The following is a 22791-nucleotide window of genomic DNA, read 5'->3' as shown; positions in this document are numbered from 1 at the left end:
GGTGCCTTTGTAGCTTTGAGCAGGGAGCATTGCCTTACTGTGGATGTCTTCAGATCATATGTATTTATCTGACTGATGGAAGTCTCCCCCTATTCCCCCCCCACCCCATACTCCAGGACCAATTCAGCTACTGGAGGAGGGAGCTGGATTTTTTTCAGCTTCTGTGGCATGAGAACTGTCAGCTGAGTCTTAATCATGGAGTTATTACTGGTAGTGAAAAGCAAGAAAGAGAAGAAATCCGTCTTGCTTTTCAGATGCTAGATTGATTGCAGAGGCATGTTTTGGTTACTGTTGGAGTGGGGATGGGAGACGAAGGAGGAGATGGGGAGAACAAAAACATTGTATTTTCTTTAATTAAGAAAACCACTATTTTTATGATACTAATTCATGCTGAATTCTTGCTGAGTTTTTTATGTTTCCCAGTTCAAAACAACTGGAAGCAATCAAGTGAAGGGAAAAGAATGGAGAATCACAGAGGAGGGGGTGTAGCTGTATTAGAAGAACATAGCTCGAAGTGTTAATACTTAGTCAGGGAGTGGGAAGGTGGGATTAATCTGTAATGCCTGAAATTAGTCTGGTTTGAGTGTCCTCATAGGTTAGTGTGTGTGTGTGCGCACATGTGTAATAATGTAATAACATGTTATCTTATAGCATCAAGGAAACAATTGGTGTATGACTAAATCATTCTAAAAGCCCGTCATACAGATGTTCAGCATCTATATTGTCATCTAGCTATCTTTTTTCACGTGTATAGCATATAAAAATGTATTCGTCAAGTGTTTAGACACTATCAATGACAGATCTCTTCAGTATTAGAGATCTTAAACTCGCTCTTTTATTTTGAATCGTGTTAGAAATAAGATACTTTTATCAGGAAGTTTTAGCTTTAAAGCTTTCCAGGAAAGCTGTAAACAAAGCAGAAAGAAAAATGAAATCTCTGATATTAAAAGCATACTTTTATGAAGACTGCAGTTGTGTGAGTGCTCACTTCTCTTCTTTTAAAGAAAAAGATTTCTTTGAACCATTAGTGACAGTAACTTTCATTGAAAATGGGGGCTAGAAGAGTAGAAACTGAGCTCATTGGGAGAGAGAAAAGAAGGCTTGAATTTGACAAAATAGTTTACTCTCTTTTCCTATCTCATCCTCTTGAGCTCCATACTTCTCACAAAAACAACTCCGCCCACTGTTGTAGAAAATGGCCATCTCTTGGTATCTTCTTTGGAGGTTTTGTTTTGATAGGGCTAGTGCTAGTTTAGGGGATTAACATGAATAATCCTATCAAATTTTGTTAAAAGGCATGGTACCAATACAGAAAGATCCATGTATACTATTTAAAATACACTTGTTAACAGAGATTTAACAGTCATTTCATTCTCCACTGTTCATCACGTTCACACATGTGGGATGGGCAGTAACAGATTGAGCTACATCTTTTCATTTCAATTCTGCAGCAGTGCCTCTTTGCAGGAATATTTTATGTAGTAATAATTTTCTTCCTATTACAGACTTTCTAACTATGTTAATGGCAGTAGACTGGCCACAGAGACACGCGTGAGAACTACCTTTGCAGTGACATTTAAACAATTTATTTGATCTTGCTTTAGCATACCTGCTCATGCCTTTTTTTACTCTGTTGTCGACCTTAGGAGAACTTTGTGTATAATCATGGGTCTTTCAATCACATTTAACTTAACAAAATGGTATGCAAATTTCTGTGATATGTCATTTCTGAACTCTTTGGGATTTGCAGTGTGTATGCTATCAGGTGGATACCCCTTGACTGCACGGGCATGTTTGAGTAGTGGCTGCCCAGCAACTCCAAGGCCGGTTGCAGAAGGCAGTGTTTCTTAGCTGAGGATGCTCTCTTACATATATGCAGTTGTTGGATGTGCCTTGACTTATACAAAACGGGAGGTGCTATCAATATCCATTTTTTTGTGTATGATGGTGGAAAAAGCACGGCATAGAAAGGTTGATGGCAAAGGGGGAGTTCTATAGAACTCACATTTACCATGTTGTATTGATCATCTTATTTAGGGAAATTGAAAGTTGTGGATTCATGGCTGAAGTGTGTTACTGGTGTGGGAGTGCTCTTGGCTAAAAGCCTAAAATAAAGACTTTTGCATTGTGAATGCTTATCTTCTCCTGTGCTTGATGTAGCTTCTCCCATACTGGACCATGCGTAAGACTGCTCTTAGGATGAGAATGGTTAAAACTAATTGCCACTGGCACTGTAGTTGTTAACACTTGTATTGGTTTCTATCAGAATCAAAAGTCCTAGTGTAAAGTGGTGTTATACAACCATCCAAAACCAGGGAAATGGAAAGGCAAGAAATTAACTGAATTAATTGGAAAAAATATATTTATCAGCTTGTTGATTATTAGTATAATTCATGGAAACAGATTCTGTGAAATTTTCATTCTGTGACAGCTGATTGGGTGGGAAAAACATAGGATCACTGCTGAATGTTTACATTGACAAGAACATTCCCATTTGTGAAAATCTTGGACACTAACATCATATGTGGGTTACCTGCTGTATTATGTCCCCTATCCGGGAAACACTTAAAGCACATGATTAATCTGTTCAATTTCTGTTGAAATAATAATTTATTTTTTTAAAAAACAGAAGATAAGCTCACATGTTTTAAGTTTGGCTTTTTCATAAACATTTGTAGAATGAGGTGCAACTTACTCTGCTGGCTATGTTTCTTGCCTTTCCATTTCCCAATCCTGGTCATGAAAACAGAGTTACTGCCTCAGTTATGGGAAAAGAAAGCTGGTTGCTTGGATGGGTCATACAGCTGGCCTTCGCATGTGTTTGCACGATGTGTTGTTACTGCATTACTGAACTGGATTCTTTGTCCACATGTACTAGCCTGCCTACAAACAATAGTAATAATGGTACGTGTCACGCTCGGTTCTCTACAGCACTGAAGCTCCTCTGTTGAAGGGGAAAATTCGAAGCAATCTTCATTTCTCCTAAAATTGTCAGTTTGGGTTTCCATGTTCATACCAATTTAGTGTCTAGGTCTGATTTTTTCCATTATCCTGCATCTTGTATACAACTATGGCTTGCTGTCGGAAATGAGTAGTCCAAGGATAAGACAAGGGAAGATCAAGCTTTCTGTCCTTGGGGTAAAGGAAATTATATGTAGTTCAACTTTCTCAAGTGACAACATTCATTAGGCCGTTACTACAGACATCTGTACGTAGGCACAATAAGTTGGTATTTTCTGGGTACTTCCAGTAATAAAATCCTAAATCAATGTTTACAGAAGATGTTTAAGCTTTCTTCAGTGATTCCTTCACATGTAGCTTTTCTTTAAAAGTCTTTGACAGAAATGTGCAATTACAGAAAGCTAAACCAAGGGGCCACGATGAATTTCCTCAGACATCCTTCTTTTGCCTCCTTCCTTTTTACGCAGGTGTGGGTCCCGGTTAATGTGTACTCAACCTGTGCATACGTTCTGGGTGCTCCCTCTGGGGTCCCTATTAGTACTAGTTACACTGTTGCTGTGCAAAGAGTACCTTAGCCATCTCTCTACTGAAAAGAAATAAAACCAGAGTTGAAGATACAAGTGTGGGGAGGGAAGAGATAGTCCTTTCCATTTATTTATTTCCTTGCATGCTTTTTGTTTTGCTTTTTTGGTTTGGTTTTATTTGTTTGGGCAAGTTTCTTGCCATTTACCTTTGCATTTGCATTTCCTATTGATTGGCAATTTTCAAACTGTTTATTGTGCTCTTTTGTTTAGCTGTTCAAGAGCTAAAACAAAAGCCACCAGGCCCTGTGAGGGACACATTTGCATGCGGCGAGCATTGCCCGAGGAAAAAGTAATTGCTAATGCATATTTATGTGGCACAAATTTGCCATTTGTTTATGCATAAAATTATCAATAGTGCAGGGCGGCCCAGCCGTAGAAAATGGTGACCTTTTTAGCTTAATAAATAGAAATCAGCTGTTATTGTGAAGAGATCAGCCATTTATTCTGTGTTGAGGGACACTGTCGGGAAAATGTAGATTGGTGCTGGCAATATCATTAAATGGAAGGCCAGTGACCCTTTCGGTATAGTCTATTATACTTTATCTAATAGGGGATAAATGACTCTGGTTGGCAAATAGATTAAAAAAAAAAGTGAAAGAAAAAAAAAAAACAACCACCACCCCTTCCTGACTTCTCTCTTATTGCTCAGCCACATGAACAGGTAAATACTGAGGAGGTAACCTTGCACAAGCTGGCTGGTATTTTTCTAGCAGAAAAATGATTTTAAAAACAACAACAACAAAAAACCCAACCTGAAGCCAACCACCAGGCCTACTCTGTTTAGACTAGTTTTGACTGGTTTCGAGTGGGAAAAACAACTGGAGCCAGCCTGTGATTCTTCCTAGTTCATGCCATCAAAAGCAACATTCTGAAAGGCCCATATATGCATTGGATTTTGGCTTGTGAAATGAGAACTCATAGTCTGAAAGTGGGAGGTAGCGTCTTTTCTGAAGACAACAGGTTTTCAAAAAGAGTTATGATTTTTTCTTATATGCATTAAGTTTTTTTAAGAGCAGATAAAAAATTTGCCAGATTATACCCCAAGACACTGAAGACCTTATCTGCAGAAGATGTAGCAACAGAGTTTTCTTTATGCTGTTCCACTAATTCACCTCAACCCTAATGGACAGACTTAAGACTTGAAGAGTTAAAAACTAACAGCCTTAAGCCTCAGGAAGTTCTTGTGAAAATGAAAGTATATGCAGAAAACCTCATTTTGCTCTCTATAGTGCACTGCACCGTGCATAACTGGAAGCAGCTTTAACCACCCCACAGGTGAAATGTGAGTCATGGTGACTGTAAATGGTTGTGGGTTTTATGCACACTGTATGGTGGACTGGGCGTTTTTGTTTTTTTCTTTTCTTAATCACTGAGAAAGATGCAGCAGATGTTTGCGATGGCAGTATTTTACTTAGCAAAGGCTATGTTAGATAGCCTTATCTGCATACCCAGTCTGGTTAGGTGAGATGAGATCCTACCCATCGCCACCGTGGGACTGCCCACCTTCAAAACATGGAGGCTGGCCGCTCCTCACTCTTCTCCTTTGTGCCTTCAGAATGTCCTGTTATGCTGGAAAGGCTGATCAGAGTAACTCTGGGGCTTTGTTCTGTTTGCTTCCTAAAAAACCCTATCACAAGCTAACGTCAGCATCACAGAAAAGCCACCACAATGTTTGTCACCAAGTGATGTCTTTTTGGTGGCCTCAGTAAAGAGGCAAAGGGTTGAACAGGACAAAGGAACTCACAGATTGCATCACTGGAAGCCTCTTTCAGGCAGGGTTGTCTGGGCATGATGGTGTGGAGGTTGTTGTCAGAGGTAGGACTTCTGTCTTGGAAGGGTGTTGATCTGTTTTTACCACTATTAAAATTCAGGGAACGTTAAAAAAATATCATTTTAGTAAAATATAATACAATACATAAAACTTACTATAGCACATATTATACGGTAGATGATGTATTACTCTCTATAGTAATGTTGTAGAAGTCTTCATAAGAATGTGCACCCACAGTTTGAGACTTACTCGTACCTAAAATTTTCTCTCATATTGGGACAGGTTTCGGAAAGGGTTTCTTCAGTTTCCTGTTTGTGCTTTTCCATGCTTTTAACTCCTGTGCACAGAGCTCTTGCCTGCTTCTGGAATGCTGCCCTTGCAGTCCTCCCAAATAATGGTCCCCAAACTATGTTGCTGTAGAAACAAAAACATTGTAGGACATATTATGGAAATAGAAAGTCAATGAAATAGCTGTAAGTATAAATTTTCTTAGATACATCCTATGGAAACCATAGTTAAGATGAAAGTGAATTTAATTTCAGAGTAGGATCTAGGTTTCTTCACGTGGCAACAGGTCCTTTTTTTGCTGGCTCTGTCACTCAAGACCATAGCCAAGAACCACAATTTCTGAAGTCTCTATTAATGTCTGGGGATTGTCTCATCCTCTCGTTAATAAACAGTTGTAATTAGGTGGTATTTTACCTTTACAAACACATTTTTATTTTTACTTCAACAAATTAATTCTTGGCTTATTCCAAGTAGATCTGATTTTTCCAAGGGGTCTTTTCCCATACAGGTGTCTCCAGCTCTGCTCCTGAAAGAAAATCTTCCTCTGCATGTCAAAGCTCACGGCTAGGTGTTAGCCTCTATTCTGCTTTTTCTTTTCTAACAGTCATAAAACAACCCATTTGAAGTATGCTGTTTGACACCAACTAGAAAGTTTTATGTAGATAAAATTAACAAGTAGAAAATGCTTAAGCCTATTGTGTGGGAATAAACTGGGGGCCACACTGTTGTAAACTAACCTGGATCCAGCTGAGATTCTAGCTCAGGGTATTATTATTATTACAGCTACTGTTGTCATTAGTACGTATTTTTTGTTGTATCTGTACCTGTAGCTGTCCAGGTCTGGTTGTGGAAGATACTGTGCTAAGTACAGAGAAATAAAAAGTAAGGCTTCTTCACAAATCTAGAAGGTTTATGGGAAATCACAAAGGTTTGTAAAGAGTAGTTGGTTAAGGGAGAACATAGGTCAGAGACAAGGGTGAGCAAGTATCGCCGATCAAAGCTTGTAGCAGCAAACACAAGAATGAGCAAAATGAGTATTACTTTTTCCTTGCGTTCTGCTTATATGAAGAGGACAGGGAGTAGCGCCATGCCTTGATTCCAGGTTGGTGGGAAAGACAAAAACATGGTGGGGAATATTTGTTTACTGTAAACAAATGTTACAGGTCTGATCGTCCTGTGACCTGTCTTCATTGTCCCAGGATCTCAGCCTAAGTGGGAGTGAATTGAGTGGGGCTTGTTCTTTCCTCGGCTCCTGGTGCATGTCTGCTGTATTAATAATGTGTTGGTTAGGGAAGGAAGATAAAGGACAAATTTTATATTATGCTAATTAGTTGATGAATGTTTAATAAGATAACCAAGTAACATGCATTAAGCAATTTATATTTTCTGTTTCTTTGAGATGCTAGTAACCAGGTAGTCTGATAGGTCTTGCAGATCTTGACCTTTCTTTGTAAAAGGAAATTTTGATGACTTATCCGCACTGAAGACTGACTTTTTCCCCCTTCTTCAACACAGACTTATTTGAAAAGCTCACAGAGATAACTCATCTTTCTAAGAACAGAAATTCTGTTTGAGAAAATTTCTATACAAAGTATAGAGGACACATTTCTGTTTCCTCATCTGATTGTTCAAAAATAATATAGGAAATTGAGATTTATCTTCACAAAGTTTGCCTGCGTGCAGAGCTCAGTACGAACCAGGGATGGTTGTCTTTTGAAGCCTTATGCGGCAACCTGATCTTGGTGGTGGTCTTATGTGCTGCCACTTTTCAGAGTGCTCTGAGCTGTAGGGCTGGCAAAGTAATTCCATCAAGTTAAACCAGTAGAGAAAGTGCCAGGTTTTATATATTGAGGTTACTGATTTCAGAATTTGGGTGTTTGTAGTTTAAAAATAAAAAAATTTCTTGTTTATTTTTATTCATGCATACGTTTCATATTACAAATTATCTGTTTTGATGAGACTAGATTGATATGAATAGATTGTAACACAGCATAGGGATGCAAAACCTGACTTAGAGGACAGCCACTTCACACCTGAGATGGTGTGGACTTTGGCTTGTGTGAACTCCATGTGTCATGTCACAAGTATGGTCTCAGAGTTGCTTATGCAGCTGTGTCCGTGTGATCCAGCTAAATAACAGTAGTACTAGAGTTTTTTGTTTCCAAATCCCTGCTTTGATGTACACTTGAGTCGCATAAAAACTTACTTGTCCAGTTTTGCAACCATGTAAACTGAGGCACAAAGCTAGTAATGGCAGGGGGAGCCTATGGCTAGGCAGGGCCGCCTGGGTCAAACAGCCCAGTTGCGCTCTTCCATGCCTCTGCAGAGGATTGCCAGCTCTTACCTCGTGTGTTCCACACACGTACACCTCGTGCCACAAAACACTTCTCCCCTCTGCTGATGGCTTGGGGATAAACCAGCAGCAGTCCTAACTGTAATAGGTGCCCAGAGGGATCTGGGGTGCATCCCAGTCCTGAACTGTGGAGGATGGGGTGGGGTTTGGGAAGTCATGCCATCTAATGTTAGTCATTGAAGTCCTGGGCTGTGTCATACCTGGGGGAGATGCCACTCTGTCACCCATGCAGGAAGCTCAGGTGCAGCTCAGAGAACTCTTAGGCAGGGGTCTAAGTTGTGGAGTAAATGTGTGAGTAACCCTCCTACTCACATGGTGACAGCTGAGAGCAGAGGCAAATGCAGAGGACTTCTTGCTCCCAGTGCCATACTCGCACTGCTAACCATGCTAAGCAGGCTAATCACGCAAGCGTGTTAGGTTGGGGATATAAAAACAGAATCGGTGAGTGTAGGTTAGCTGTTTAAACACTCAAGAGAAACAGGAATATATAGTCATATCTTTCTCCTAGTTCAATCTTTGTATTGATTTATTATGATAAGAGGTGCCACTTTAGTTCCAATAATGTCTACTTTTATTTTCTTTTTTTTTGCTATTACATATTTCTATGGCAGCTTTTCCATGTGATATTTTTTGGGTCACACTTTAATTTACACCAGTCTCTGTTCTGCAAAAAAGAGTTCATGAACTAAACAAAAAGGAATGGGGAGGAGGATGTCTAGCAGAGCCCAGGCTTTTGTTTCATGTTTTGGATGTATTTTCTTTTTAAAATAAAATTGTTGATATGCATTTGCTTTTATTTTTCTAGCCTTCCTCTTGCTGATGACCGGGTTCCTGTTTGATCCTGTTTACAAGCTTACGAAGATTGAAAATAACCCCAACTCCTCTGCATTGGGTAGGAAAACAAAACCATATAAAGACATATGGCAATTACTCTGGAGGGCTAGCAATGTGGAAGAGTGTGGTATGAAGGAAAAGCTTGTGGAGAAAAAGAAGGTTACTAGGTTACCACAAAAGACATTAGTGTACACAATTTTTCTCACCCACTCTTTTGAACTGGGGAGGAGGGGGAGGAGTGAGCATATCATCAAGTAAATAAGGATATTCTCCAGCCGTGTGTATGCCCAGTGTAAACATTTTAAGTTTATACTTTCTGTTACTTATTCAAGCTGCTTTGCAGTGCTCTTTCAATCTCTTCAAAACCTCCAGAAAGATAACCTTAAGATTTTGGGGTTTGGTTTTTTCTTTAAAATTTACTGGCAAGATAAAGATTTTTCCCTAAATTACTATAAACTTGTGGATATATGTGCAATGTTTTAGTAGTATTGATATGAAAGTATATATATCCCAAGAACTAAGTTTTCACAAATACTTTATAAAATGACATTTCTTGCAGTTAGGGAGAGTGGATGGGGAAGAATCCTGTTAAATGTTGTTGTTGGGCTGACAGGAGACTCAGGTACAGGTAATCCCACAGTTAATGTGTCTGCTTGATCCCATAGTAGTCTTTGTGCTTAACACGACTGCCTTGAAGAGTAAATGTTCGCAGAATTAAGGTTTCAAAGGCAAGCACCTCCTTTTGGTAGCGTGGTTTTTATCTTGTTATTGTGGACTTCAGGAACTAGAGTTGAGTATGTCAAATGCTGTGGAGTGTGATGAGTTTGTTCTAGAGTTAGGCTTCACCTAGCATGACCAGGTTGCTATTGTAGTCATGTATTCTGGTATAATTGTTGCCTTTGCAAGGGGAGTGGCAACTGCTACCATATCAGGATTAAAAAATGCAGCCACAGTGACAGGTAACACTTATGTCTAGTTTTCACAGGTGGAAATGAGGAAAAGGTGTGGAAGGCAGTAGAGAGCCAGAGCTGGTGTAACTGAGGATTTAGGGCCAACTCTCAGATGAAACCCTGGGACAGCCTTCTTGATTTCAGTACAATTTTGTCCACATGCAGAAGGCTATTCCACTGTTCTTGTTGGGACAAAATCTCTAATTAAGTTTGAATGCAGGATTGTATGGTTGACAATAGTCTGGTGTAATGACAGTCTGTCATGGTATTTTAAAATGATTGATTCAGATGTGAAAAAGTCTTATGATTCACTTTTCTCTTTCTAACTGCCAGAAGTCAGCTGTGACATTCTTGTATTTTTTCCTCTTCTAAGTAAGCTTATCAAAGAAGAAATCACTAATTTACCAGCTAGTGTTTAATAATCAAGGAAGTGAAACTTCTACTTTAGAGAAAAAAAGAAATCCTTTGCTGAGTTGCTGAATGATTTTTAAATAATAAAAGCTTACCATCTACTGGGCAACTGATTTTTTTTATTATTATTATTTTTTAAGGCTTTCATTCTGAGAGGGGTCACTAGCCTTTGAGAATTGAGCCACTTTGTTGACAAAGCTGTCCTCTAAATTGAACAGCATTAATTAGAACTTTATGTTGCAAATCCTTACTTTTTAATGTGGGTGGTAGTATCAACAAAAATGTCTAATGAATTTGATTGAAGATGATTTTAAAAGGTCTGCCACCTGTAGATAAAAATGTGCATTACTACACATGGTAATTATCAAGACTGAAGGCCATGACATGATCCATTGACCTTTTGAAATCAAAACACTTACTGTAAAGAAAAAAGAAGGCACTGATTTCTCCATCTGTGAATATAGGACACGTCTGTATATTCAGCTATATATATATATATATATATATATATAGGGGGGGAAAAAGGTACTTTGGATTATGTTAGACCCAAGTTTCCTTGTCTTTTCCTCTACAGGCTTGTAAAGCTCTCACTATTTTTATATGTGTTGAGGGATCTTTTTTGATCTAATGAAATAGATTGCTAAAAATATTCAGGTGTCTGAGACAGCAGCAAAACATCTCTGAGCCACCCCACAAAAATAAACTAGTTTTGGGTGTGCAGGATGAAAAAGAAAGTGTACAGGAACAGATTTCAGCTTCAGGCTTTCTATAGGGGCATTTGCAATAAGGGAGGGGAGCAATAACCCAGCAACTATCATTGTAAAAATTATGAAAAACAGTTTGATGGTCCTTTTTAAAGTCAGTTCACTAAACGGGCCAAAGCAAAAGGCTGAAAGGCAACTCGTACTTTTCCATTAACAACCTCAGCCCCTTGCTGCTATTTGCAGTTGAGAATGAGTGCTTCTGCATACAGTAATGGTGAGAAAAACTAAAGGGAAATAAAGGATGCGAATGCAAGATTTTCTGTTTTCATATGAGTACTTGGAACACCAAGCAAGCAAAGAAGCAGCAATTTTAGTTAAGCTAATGTAATAGAAGACCATTGCACCCAAACTGTCTCAGCAGAACTTCCTGCATAATTAGATTGTAAATCTTCTCAACTGAGGAAGTTTTGCCCAGGGTCAGATTGTCTAAGTAATAATCCATTCTACATAAATTAGAAGATTTGAACTGCTGGGATACATTATTACATTAGTTTTGGGTTTTATTCCTAATATAACTAAGGAGAACAAATGCAACAATTCTCTTTCTTTTCTTCTTTTTAATTATGTTATGTCTCTTTAGCTTTTGATTACCTTGGAAGGCCTTTCCTGTAGGTTTTTGGGTTTTTTTCCTGAGCAATGATGATGAAGTTTTCATCTAGGCAAATTAATACATTTTTAATATACTTTAGAAAGTGATACCACAGAATCCTTTGGCCACCGGATTCTGTGATATCACTTCCTTAGTGAAGCATTTAGTCAGAGATGCTGCTGCTCTTTTTGTGCTGCAGTTTTTGTGATGCTGAAGTTTTATCTCCCACTATGACTCCCTTGTTCTGCAAAGAATAGAATTGCTGTCTTCAGGGTAAGAATTAATGGATGAAAATTTACTAATAACTAGTTTACAGCAAGCAGGCTTTTAAGTTTTTAATTCAGTTATTTTCTTTGAGAAAAAGAAGATTGTGGGTACTTGACATGCATATACAGCTTTATGTAAAAGCGACGGGGTAAATCCTGAAGTTGTTATTCAGGCAAAAATTGCCATTGAAATTTCAGTATTTGATCTGCTCGAGGGAAGTAAAGTTTGTAGTGTAGCATGGATTAATTTGTATGGACTTGTTGGTGATCCCCCCCACCCTTACATTTGACTTTCACTATGAAATGGAGGAGTGGCCAACTTTTTCAGGAGAGCCTTTTGGACTTACAGGTTTTGGGCTGGAGTCTCAGGGTGTCTGTGTATACTCTGCCAGTGCTAAAAAACAGAGAGAGGAGATGCGGAGGGTCTTGTGGAAGTGCTGACGATGCTGTGGGCTCCCAGTTCCTGGGGCTATTTCAGGTGTGTGCTAACTCCACAGTCTCCGTTAGATGCACAGCTTAGAGATCTAGACCTGCACAGTGGTAGTAACTGGTGGCAGGTTTGCAAAACCAACTTGATCTAGCTCCGTGATGGGTTGTGTTTTGTTGTTGTTGTTGTATGTGCAAGTGTTGAGAAAAATATTATGAGGAAAAGGTTGGCTTCTGTCATTAATGATGGTTTTAAATATCTGTCCTTACTGAAAATTCGTATGTTCCATAATGGTAATTTTTGGGAAAAAGAGAAGAAGGAAACTATCTGGGGTGGGGGGGGGTACTGAACTCCCTATTTCCCATCTACTTCCTGTGTTCGAGGGTAGGAAATTAAAAAATGGAATAGATAATTCTGTATTTTCAACTATAGAAGTACTGTGATTACCTGATGCCGGTTCTGTGAGCTCAGCTGCTTGGTGAGTTTGTGGTCAACCTACTCTGCAGAGCACTGGCAGCTGAAAGCAAAGCATAAGCTTTGGTGGAAACAGCAAGTGCTCTCAAAGGTCCTGGAAATAGGGGTGCTCCCAGACTCAAGGATGTGTGATCACCCTTCTCTCAACTGCTGGGCAAGAAGCAGACTTCAATGTACTACTTTTTCTCTATTGCTGTGAGACACCAGTGGATGTGAAAAAGGAATAACAATTTAGAAGATATGATGAAAAAAAAAAAAAAGTCCATGAAAGTCCTTTGAAACTGGTATTTTGGGGAAACACCAAAGCATTCAGGTGCCCTTGGAAGCATACAAGAGCATTGGAAGTCAGGAGGTAAAGCATTATGTTTCATTCCACTTAAAATCCAAACCTGCTCTCATTACTGCCATTATAATCCTTATAAAATTACTTTTACATATTGAAAATTTTCATTATTATTAGTAGTAGTACTTATTATTTAACAGCAAGTAGCTGTGCCTTTTCTCAGGAACATCAGATGTAAAGAAAATCAGAAATCAGACCTCAAGACTACTTTTGAGGCAGAAATAATCCAACCATTATTTCTGGTGTAAAAGGTTTGTGAATAGCATCATTTGCCTAGAAGCTGTTTTCCAACCTAATAACTCCCGGAATAATGACCTAAAACTGTTTCCAAGAGGATTAAGGCCCATATAACTATTAGAAAGTATAAGTTTTTGAAAAAGCTTCTTTCTGATTGGTGGAGAGGTGAGTTCTGATTTGGGTTAAAGCTGCTTGCTTAGGAGAATCAGTTTCAATCTCTCTGAAGTCAAAAGTGTTGAAGTAATCCTCTGGAGAAGGATTGTCTGAGGCTTTTTTTTTTTTTCCTTTCTTTCTTCATGTATAAAAAATATATATGTGTGCATATATAGATATTGCTATAATGACCTCAAAGATGGTCATTTAACTGGGTTTTTAATCCATTTGGGAGGGTTTTTTTAATCTTCTGCTTTAGTTTGCCATGGGCAAAACCTGTTCAAAATGGGCTGATTGCAGCTGAACAATTAGCTTGTTGGTTAATCATCACTTGAACACTCTTCATTGGAGAGGCTGTGGAACAGAGACCTTATCTGTAATGATATTGGTGTGTTTTTAAGGTTGTGCACATGTTGTATGTGCTTTACTCTTGTTAATTGCTTTTCTAGCTAGTGTGATCTGTAAAGGGGAGGGAGAAGAAAACATGGGCTCAGGATGACTCGGGGAATATCCACTGTACAGGGGACAGGCAATAAGGGTTAGAGGAATGCATGTATTTGCAGCTGAATCCGTTTGATAAGGAGCTGCTTGCTGAGTTGCACTTTTAAATTGGCAAAACTTCCCAACCGTGCATCAAAACGCTGGTGACAGAAGTTCACTGCAGAAAGCATGTGAATTTACACTGAAATGGCTGTTAACCACCTATTGTCTTTTTTTCACCTTTTTGAAATAACTGGAGCTAATGCTGTGGCTTCTGGCCAAATCCTAGAAATGTCTCAGTAGATCACACCAAAGACCTGAAATCATCAGTGAGTTCAGCCAGCTTTATCCTAGGGTGCCTTCATTGCCAGCAATCAGGATTGGTTTACATCTGTCCCAAGAGCATACTCATGTAAAAAGGTGAAATAAACATCTGGCATTAGCAAAGTAAAATAGAATTATTTATTTTATTTACCTGAGGAACTAGTATCACTGGCCATTCAGGAATTTGTAATAATGTGCATATACTGTATTAAATCAGACCTTTAGATAAGTTTGGCCTTGTGTACAATTTAAAGGTGGTTTAGCAGACCTTCTCGCTAATAAGGTACCAATAAGATTTGGCTGTCAACTGAGTTGTTATGAAAGACAGAGCTAGTTTTGTGGGACACTGAAATCCATCTTTTAAAAAGGCAGAAGGGATTTAATCAGTGATGGTACTTAACATGCAGCTGAACTGGGCCCTGTTTTGAAAAAATCACTGCAATTCTTGCATTGGTTGACTCTAGCCACAATAGAGAAAGGCAAAGAAGTGTTTGCTGATCAGATCTATGGCCAAATTCATATTTCTGATGCAGGATGCATAGTGCCAAAAAGCTGATGCATATGCTTATGAAAGATTTTTCTGCTTCTATATGTACTATAAATACATTCCAAATGGCTTTGTATAAAGCTCTCTGTTATTTCAGTAAGTCACAAGCTACTAAGCCAGATCCAAAGAAGGTGAAGCTCTGAATAAAGTTCTTTAACATTTTATGACTTTGAAACCCTGTTTTAGAGTATATTTGCTTCATTAATTTGTGGCTTTGATCTCAGTTGGGCAAGCATTGAAAAGATAGGCAAAATTTAATGGGGAGGAAAAAAAAAAATCTTTTCACAAAGTTCTCTTGTTGCTGTTAAGCTAGCAGACTGAAGAAAGTTCCTTTTCCTTTTCAGTATTCTAGGTTTTGTTTTTAAACCAGGAATATATAGTTCTATTTAAAATAAATCATTTAAAGGAATGCTGTTGCTGAAGATGGTACTTGATGTGACCAGGTTTGGCAAAACTGCTTGCCTAGTGTGAATGAGTCTTTCCTAGGATTTGGGGGGGGCGGGGATAAAAATTGGGCTCCCTCAACTTCCAGTTCTTGGACTGAGGGTATAATTGTGCAGTATGGTCTTCCTAAGCCCCCAGGCAGGTCTGTCCAGTGTCCCCAAGCAGCAGTAAAATGAAGTCTGGCTACTGTCTAGCTGTTTTCCCTTTTTTATACAAGAACTTTGAATTCTAGCATTATAATTAAAAAGATGAGAAGAGAGAGTGGATTAGGTGCAGAGGTAAACCAAAGAGTTTGTTGAACCTAAGCAGTAAACTAAGAGATATTTTTGCTGTTGCAACAACATGTTGCTCTAGTTCCTCCCCATATATATTTTTTTTTTTAAAACAACCGATATATAGTCAGGCACCAGAGTAAAATGAAGTTAGGAGTGAACGCTCTCCCCTCCCCACCCTTTATTTTCCCCCCAGCAGCAGCTGGATGCTTGATGTTTCCAATGGAAAGTGCAGTTTTGTTCTCAAGATCGGTGATACAAATAGAGTATCATCCTATTTGGTTGCTTTGTCCCTTGCTGTTACTTACAATTATGCCTTCTTACCGTACCTTTTCCACATACATGAGCTTTTATGCTTTCCCAGCATTGCAACCCTAGGAGAGAAAACGGAGTGCACTCCTTGCTGTGCGTCGTCTGGGCAGCCACCAAGTGAATGCCAAGCATAAGGTAGTTTGTGGTCAGCACTTACACCTGTGTAATAGTGGTGGAGATTACTGGATTTGGGAATTGAGAGGTTTGGGACAGTTGTAGCGCATAATATAATGTAGTTATGGGAAGTATGTTGTGGGGGTCTCATGTGGAGGGCTAGCATAGGGGCAGTGACAGCGAAGCTTGGCTTTGGGATCCTGCACCGGGTTGTCGGCAGCTGCAGTCAGAACAAGCACTCTGCGTCTCTTTCCTCAGGTAAGGGGGGGAAAGCGAGCATGAAGGAATACCGACAATCCTGCAGCTGCTTTTTGGTGAACCTCCATAAACTTAGATGAAAGAGGTAAAAAATGAAGATGATAATTTTATAAACAGTCTGGTGTTTTGTGCCTTCCTCTTCAGAGTCAGGCACAAGATAATGTCTAGACTGACAGCTGGGGAGTGCTGAGTCCCCACCCTTGGAAAATGAGGCCTCCTTGCAGCATCTGAAGTGGGGTGCCCCAAGCTGAAGCACCTGAAGCCTCCAGCTACTCCTGAGTCATTGGATGGGAGCCCTCATAAGGAAAAGGGAAATGGGGGTTCAGCAGTTGGAAGTTGTAAGATGGGAGAGCCAATGGCTTCCCATTTCTACACCTTTGAAAGGGTTAATGCCGAGGTGCTCTATTGTATTAATGATGGTTGTTTCTTCGCAGAGCCCGTTGGGCTCTTTCAGGGGCCTCTCAAAACAATGAGTGCAGCGAGGCTGTTCTGTCTAATTACTCCAAGACAGGGATGCTAAAGAGGAATTAATGACAGTTGACAAGTGCAATTAATAATTATAGCAAAGCTGGGAGTCATGCAGCAGGCAGATGACAATAACAGGGTAACTGTACATGACAGCTTTCATCCGTTCCTCCCCCCCGCCTGCTTCTTCTTTCTTTTACCCTTTAATGTGAGCTGCTGCATGCAGCCAGGCCGCACCGTGTACGGACAAGGAATGAGAAGGTGCTGAGATCTAGTTGCTTAGGTTTGTCCAATTTCTAACCTGCCTGCCCCAGTCTTTCTGTCCTAAAAAAAAAAAAATAATAAAAAAAACAATTTAAAAAAATTAGCAACAGCACCAACTTAGCAGCACAGGCTTCTGTTAGCTTTCATGGTCAGGTGTTGACAAGACTACTTAAAATTCATGTTGGGAGATTGGAAGGAGAAGGGGACAGGGAAAGGCAGCAGCAAGCTGGAGTTGAAGTGGGATTTCCATATCAAAGGCCAGGCCTTTGGCTCTGAATGGTAATTAAAGTACCCAGATTTCATCTCCTTGGTCAGCTCATGAAAAGGAAAAAAAAATTAGAGGATTTTTTCACTCCCTTTAGACTACAGTACAGCAAGCAGTAAATTAAATGAAAGTTGAGCTAAAAGGTGCCTAACGCTTCAATCTTTTGCATCTAATAGAATCTATGATGTTTTTAAAGCATTTATTCAGTTCACATCTTCATCTTGCTGTGATTATAAAGGATATCATGTCTGCTTACATTTATTGGGCACACATCTTGGCCTTCCCAGGGTTGTAAAAGGATTTCACTTTGCATTATGTTGCTGTTGTGTTACAGCCTTTTGGTTTAAAAAAAAAAAGGGGGGGGAAGAGTGTGAAAAGGAAGAAAAAAGGCACATTTCTGTGTAATTTCTAGCTGGTCATTGTAGGAACCACTAACAGTGAGAACCAAATAAATGCAAATTTAATGAGGCATGGGGATCTAGTAATGAGATATAACAGCCTCTCACCTTGAGGTTGCTGGTTCAAACTTAGACCATGGCACTGCTGAAAGTGGCCACAAACCAGCAGTCACATGGCAGTAAATGTGCAATGTTTTGTCACCTTGGTCCAGTTCCTAGTGGGTACATAGTGGTGAAACGAAAGCCCTGCTTGCATTTGCTGGGAGTTCCTCTTCAGGGGCAAGGAGTGCATGCTCTCTGGATTTCCTGCCCTTGGCATGGGTCATGTTCAAGTCAGAGTTATGCTGTAACGTGCAGTGTCTTGCCCCGAGCACCTCCTTGGCTGTCTTGGTTCCAGGTCTCCTGCAGATGTGCTGTGGTCTCCAGTCTCTGGAGCTATCGGTCTGGCCTTTCACTGGCAGTGGGTGAACACCCAAAGCTTGAGAGTTTTACCAATACCATTGGTCTCATGGTGTGCCCTTCAGTTTCTCTTTAGATTTGTGCTGGCCAAGCAGTTTCTCAATACCTTGGGCTCCTGCCTCTGGGTTTGTGCCTCAGTAAAACCATGGTTGCACCCTCTTTGGCTGAATGCCCTGAGGGGAAAAAGCAGTTTAGGTCTCTTCAATTCTGCTTCATAGCTATGAAAGACTGAAACCTTAAGTCTCAGAGCTGTACATGTATAATTAAAGGTCACCAGACAGGGTCCCCCTTACCTTGGGGGCTGAGTCAGAACCTGCTACAGGTCACTGAAAATATCTCTCCTGACCCCACTGGATGCTGGATCAGTTCCTTGAGCTGAAACCCTGAAGTCTAGATGTTTTGGTGCCTGTCCTATAGTTACATCTCCACTGTAGCAAATGTATGCCTTTCGACACAACCGTTTTGGTATGAGATATTATAGATGCAGGCAGTGCTGGTGGTGTCCTGTTTGTATTAGTACAGCTGCTGTGATGGAAGGGGTAAGAAAAGCTCCTTGAAACAAAACATGGAATAGTTAAGATCAAAACTGAAAAAAGAAGGGAAGGGGAAAAAAGGCAAATGATTGTTGCTGTAGCAAATAGCAAGAACTTGGACATGAACCAAACTAAATGCCCACTGAACACAAAACCACTGTGAACTTGGGGTTTGCAAACCTAGACTTGTATTCTAAATACTGAGTTTATTTTTCTTCCTCCCCTTTTTTCTTTCTTTCTCTTTTCCTTCTCTCTTGATCTCTAAGGCGTGCTGTTGTCCTCCCCCCCACCCCCTAGCTCAAGTGCATCATTTTCTGCTATTGTGCTTAAAAAAACTCTGCTGCAGGGGCTCTGAAATGAATAAAAATGTAATCCTCAATGTGCCCATTGTGCGCTCTCATTTGTTTTTGCTGTATCGATTTATCAGCGGAGGGAAATTACTTGCTGGAAGAGAGGATGCCAGTCAGAATGACATTTATTTCATAGTACAAGGAGGCTCTCCAGCGTGTTTCCATGTAACCCAGATATTGGAGCTGTAAAAGGGCTTGTAACAAGGTTTAGTGCTATGATTAGATCGTGTGGAGCACCTTGCTTTCATAACAACAGGCACTTGGCTGGAGCCAAGGCCTCAGGTTATGGTCAACTTTTTTTTTAATTCCTTTTTCCTTAACACAGAGTATTTGACTTGCACCCCAAAATATTCCTCTGTTCAAAACTCAACTGTGAAAACTTCTGAAACCTCATTTGGTATTTATAAGGGTCTTGAGCTTTCATGTCAGTGAGTTAAAAAGAGAAAAAAGATAAAATATTTACTTGTTAATCTTTTTGGCTTTGTGTTTCCTTGTGTTTCTAGTGAAATAACCTCATGATTTTAATTCACCAAAACAAATCTCTTCCTCCAGTGATTGTAAGCTACACTTGCTCAAGGCAAACAATTACTTGTAAAAATGAAGCATATTCTTTACGCAAAACCTGTAATAGGTATATATACGCATTGCAAATAAAGGTGGGATTCAGGAGGCTGAATCCTGGCCCTGGGGTTTGTGTTTGGCTGCTGTTGCTGGATAGTTTGTGGTGAGGGCTGTGCTGTACTGACTTGTCAGGTGTCTGTTGAGCTCAGCAGCCCCTTTTCAACAGTGTCCAAGGTCAGGTGGTTCAAAGGAAGATCCCCAAACCCTAGAAACGGTCTTCCTCCACGGGACTTCTCTTTAGCAGATGGATGTTGGCTTATTCTCTGCAGCTTTTTATGTACCTTTGGAAATGTCCTGTTAGGAGATATTCTTAAAATTCTTGACATATTTATAGCTATTTAAGAACCTGTTTCTGGAAATAATCTTCTGGATTGTCAGGCTCTTCCTCCTAGCATGGATATCGATAGCATGTAACCTTCATTAATTTCCTGTGATTTTATTTATTGTCATACACATAAAGTTGTTGCTAACTTCTGTACATCTGTAGTTACCTCTCTTTGACTTACCTGATCATGAGCTTCTGTGGCACTGTATAGCAAGGAGCTTTGGGGTGAAACCTGCCCCATAAGCTGGGAACTGCTCCTGACTTATACAGGAGCTCAAGTGCTGGCAGAGAGCCCACTGCTCCTGACCATTGCAGGAACATGGGGAAGTAGGTAGTAGGAGGTATGGGAAGTTATGTCTGTGTTGAAGATTGCTTGATGCTTTCTATCCTAAAACTCTCTTTTCAGCTGTTTTTATCTTTGCCAAATGATTTCAGCTTTGGCTGATATTTTCCATTTTGGGTGTTTGCCTCAGACGTTTTTAAAAAAAAAAAAAAAAAAAAAAAAATTAAAGAATTTTTCAGCCAAAATGGCTCAGCTGTCCCTAGGCTGAGAGAAAAAATAAGTTGTTTTGCTTTTATTAAAAATATTCTTCCTACTATCTTGATGGAAAGCTCAGCTCCCCAGCTCCAAGCCTCTGAAATGCTGAATTTCTTGTATCCAGTAGTAACTTTCTTGAGTGATAAAATTAACCAGGTTTAACTAACCTGTGGAGTTCTCTGCTAGACTGGCTCATGTGTCTCTGCTGCCTTTCTCTTTAGTGTGGTGGCTGGGGGAGTAATGGTTAAGGGTAGCTTAGAACCAGTTAGCCCATCTGCCTACATCACGCTTTCTGTTTTAAACAGAGGATAATGCTGTTGCTGCAGCTGTATCCAGCTGACCTATAGCTCAGGCTGCATGTGAGCCACAGCTAGCTGAGGGTCTTGCTAGCTAAGCTTGGCCTAAACTGAACTGTTCCTTTCTAGTCTAGATGTGTGTTATTTTCCTCCTAAAGTTCAGGTCGAAAATAGAGAGCAAAAGGGAATAATAGAATGGTTTGGGTTGGAAGGGACCTTAAAGATCACCCAGTTCCAAACCCCCTGCCATGGGCAGGGACACCTTCTACTAAATCAGGTTGGCCAAAGCCCCAGCCAACCTGGCCTTGAACACTTCCAGCAAAGGGGCATCCACAACCTCTCTGGGCAACCTGTTCCACTGTCTCGCCACCCTCACAGTAAAGAACTTCTTCCTAATATCTAATCTAAATCTACCCTCTTTCAGTTTAAAACCGTTACCCCTCATCCTATCACTACACTCCCTGTTAAAGAGTCCCTCCCCATCTTTCCTCTAAGCCCCCTTTAAGTCCTGGAAGACTGCTATAAGGTCTCCCTGGAGCCTTCTCTTCTCCAGGCTAAACAACGTCAAGTCTCTCAGCCTGTCCTTATAGCGGAGGTGTTTCAGTCCTCTGGTGATCTTCGTGGCCCTCCTCTGGACCCCCTCGAGCAGGTCCATGTCTGTCCTACACTGGGGCCCTAGAGCTGAACGCAGTACTCCAGGTGGGGTCTCATCAGAGCGGAGTAGAGGGGGAGAATCACCTCCCTCGACCTGCTAGCTACACTTCTTTTGATGCAGCCCAGAATGCGACTGGCTTTCTGGACTGTGAGCACTCATTGCTGGCTCACATTCAGTTTTTCATCCACTGACACCCCCCCGAGTCCTTCTCCACAGGGCTGCTCTCAAAGAGTGGTACTGAAATGTGGAAGAGAAAAAAAAACAAAGAGTAAGTGCCTGGCAGAAGCAGAGGACAACAGTATTGCTTTTGGTAAGGCTGGGAGCATGCATCAAATAGGCCTGATGGAACTTGTCACAGCAGTGGGAGCATGGCTCTTACCAGCTGTGATGGGCGCCTGTTATTTGCTTGAGACACCCCCTTCTGCGGGCAGGCATTGAACCTTTCAGATTTCCTTTCTCTGTCTCACTGAGGTAGCAAATGGCCAGCGCGAGGAAATGGGAACGTTCCTCTGGGGAGTAAGAAATGGAGTCTGTGAATACGTGGACCTGAGGGAAGGAGGTCTCAGCACACCAAAGACTGAGGAAGATGTGAGGTGGGTTGAAGTAGCCAGAAAATCATCTAGGCAGCTATGATGGCCTACATTCTTGAAGTCTTATGGTTTAGGAATTATCTGTTTTGCCAATACATTGGACGATGTGAAGGTTGATTGCTTTTTTTTTCTTCTTCCTCTTTCTGCATACCCAAGCAGCTATATTTGGAATGAAATATGGATTCTGATAGCAAGAAGATAAATGAAAAAAACTAAGTTTAAATGGTGGTGTTACCTTAAAATAAATGCTTCGGTAACATACAAGCTAAAGCTATTTAAGTATATGGAAATGTATGTAAAATCAATATACTACTATGTCATTTTTTGCGTCAGAATCAGCGTGTGTCTGTGCTGACAAAATGGCATGCATTACCTTTCCCCATCTGTTCAAAGCACATTTAGTAGTGCCTTGAAAAGCTTTTGCAAGTCATGACATAAATACACAACTGGATGGTGCAGTATAGATAGAGCAGCAACCTAGTGAAGCCTCCTTTTAAAGGGAAATTATTTTAATCCTTTTCAACAAAAAGGAATTTGTTTTAGTATAATAATATAGTAGCATTTACCAGTCCATATCCATGTTAAACGTTCTCCCCACCACTATATCAGAAAATAGCTTCCAACATGGATATAATCCAAAATCAATTAGTTCAGTTTAAATTATTTCAAATTTCATTGTTAGTTTTTAAAGAACATCTTCCAGATTGTCTCTAAACTTTGCAGGAAAATTAATTTAGTTAAAAGTTTCTTCCCACTTGCATATTCCAGCCTAGAGGAGCTGAAGATTTGCAGAGATCACCAGTAAAAATAGTACCATTAATTCCCACACAGTAGTACCTGGGTAGTTCTTCAAATGTCACTGTCTTTGTAATTATT

General features: G+C 40.2%; 1 protein-coding gene across 2 annotated transcripts in view; it reads left to right on the top strand.

Annotated features, from left to right (window-relative positions):
- Positions 1-22791, top strand: part of SOX5 (SRY-box transcription factor 5) — a 648311-nt gene that overhangs the window by 150837 nt on the left and 474683 nt on the right. For both annotated transcript variants that reach the window (XM_049822486.1, XM_049822487.1), the window contains exon 2: positions 8763-8849. The gene's annotated coding sequence lies outside the window, so the exon portion shown is untranslated. The remainder of the gene's footprint in view (positions 1-8762; positions 8850-22791) is intronic.

Source organism: Accipiter gentilis, chromosome 18 (assembly GCF_929443795.1).
Source record: "Accipiter gentilis chromosome 18, bAccGen1.1, whole genome shotgun sequence".
Classification (NCBI taxonomy): Eukaryota; Metazoa; Chordata; class Aves; order Accipitriformes; family Accipitridae; genus Astur; species Astur gentilis.
Note: the sequence above shows the minus strand (reverse complement) of the source record. Positions and strands in the feature narration are given on the sequence as shown.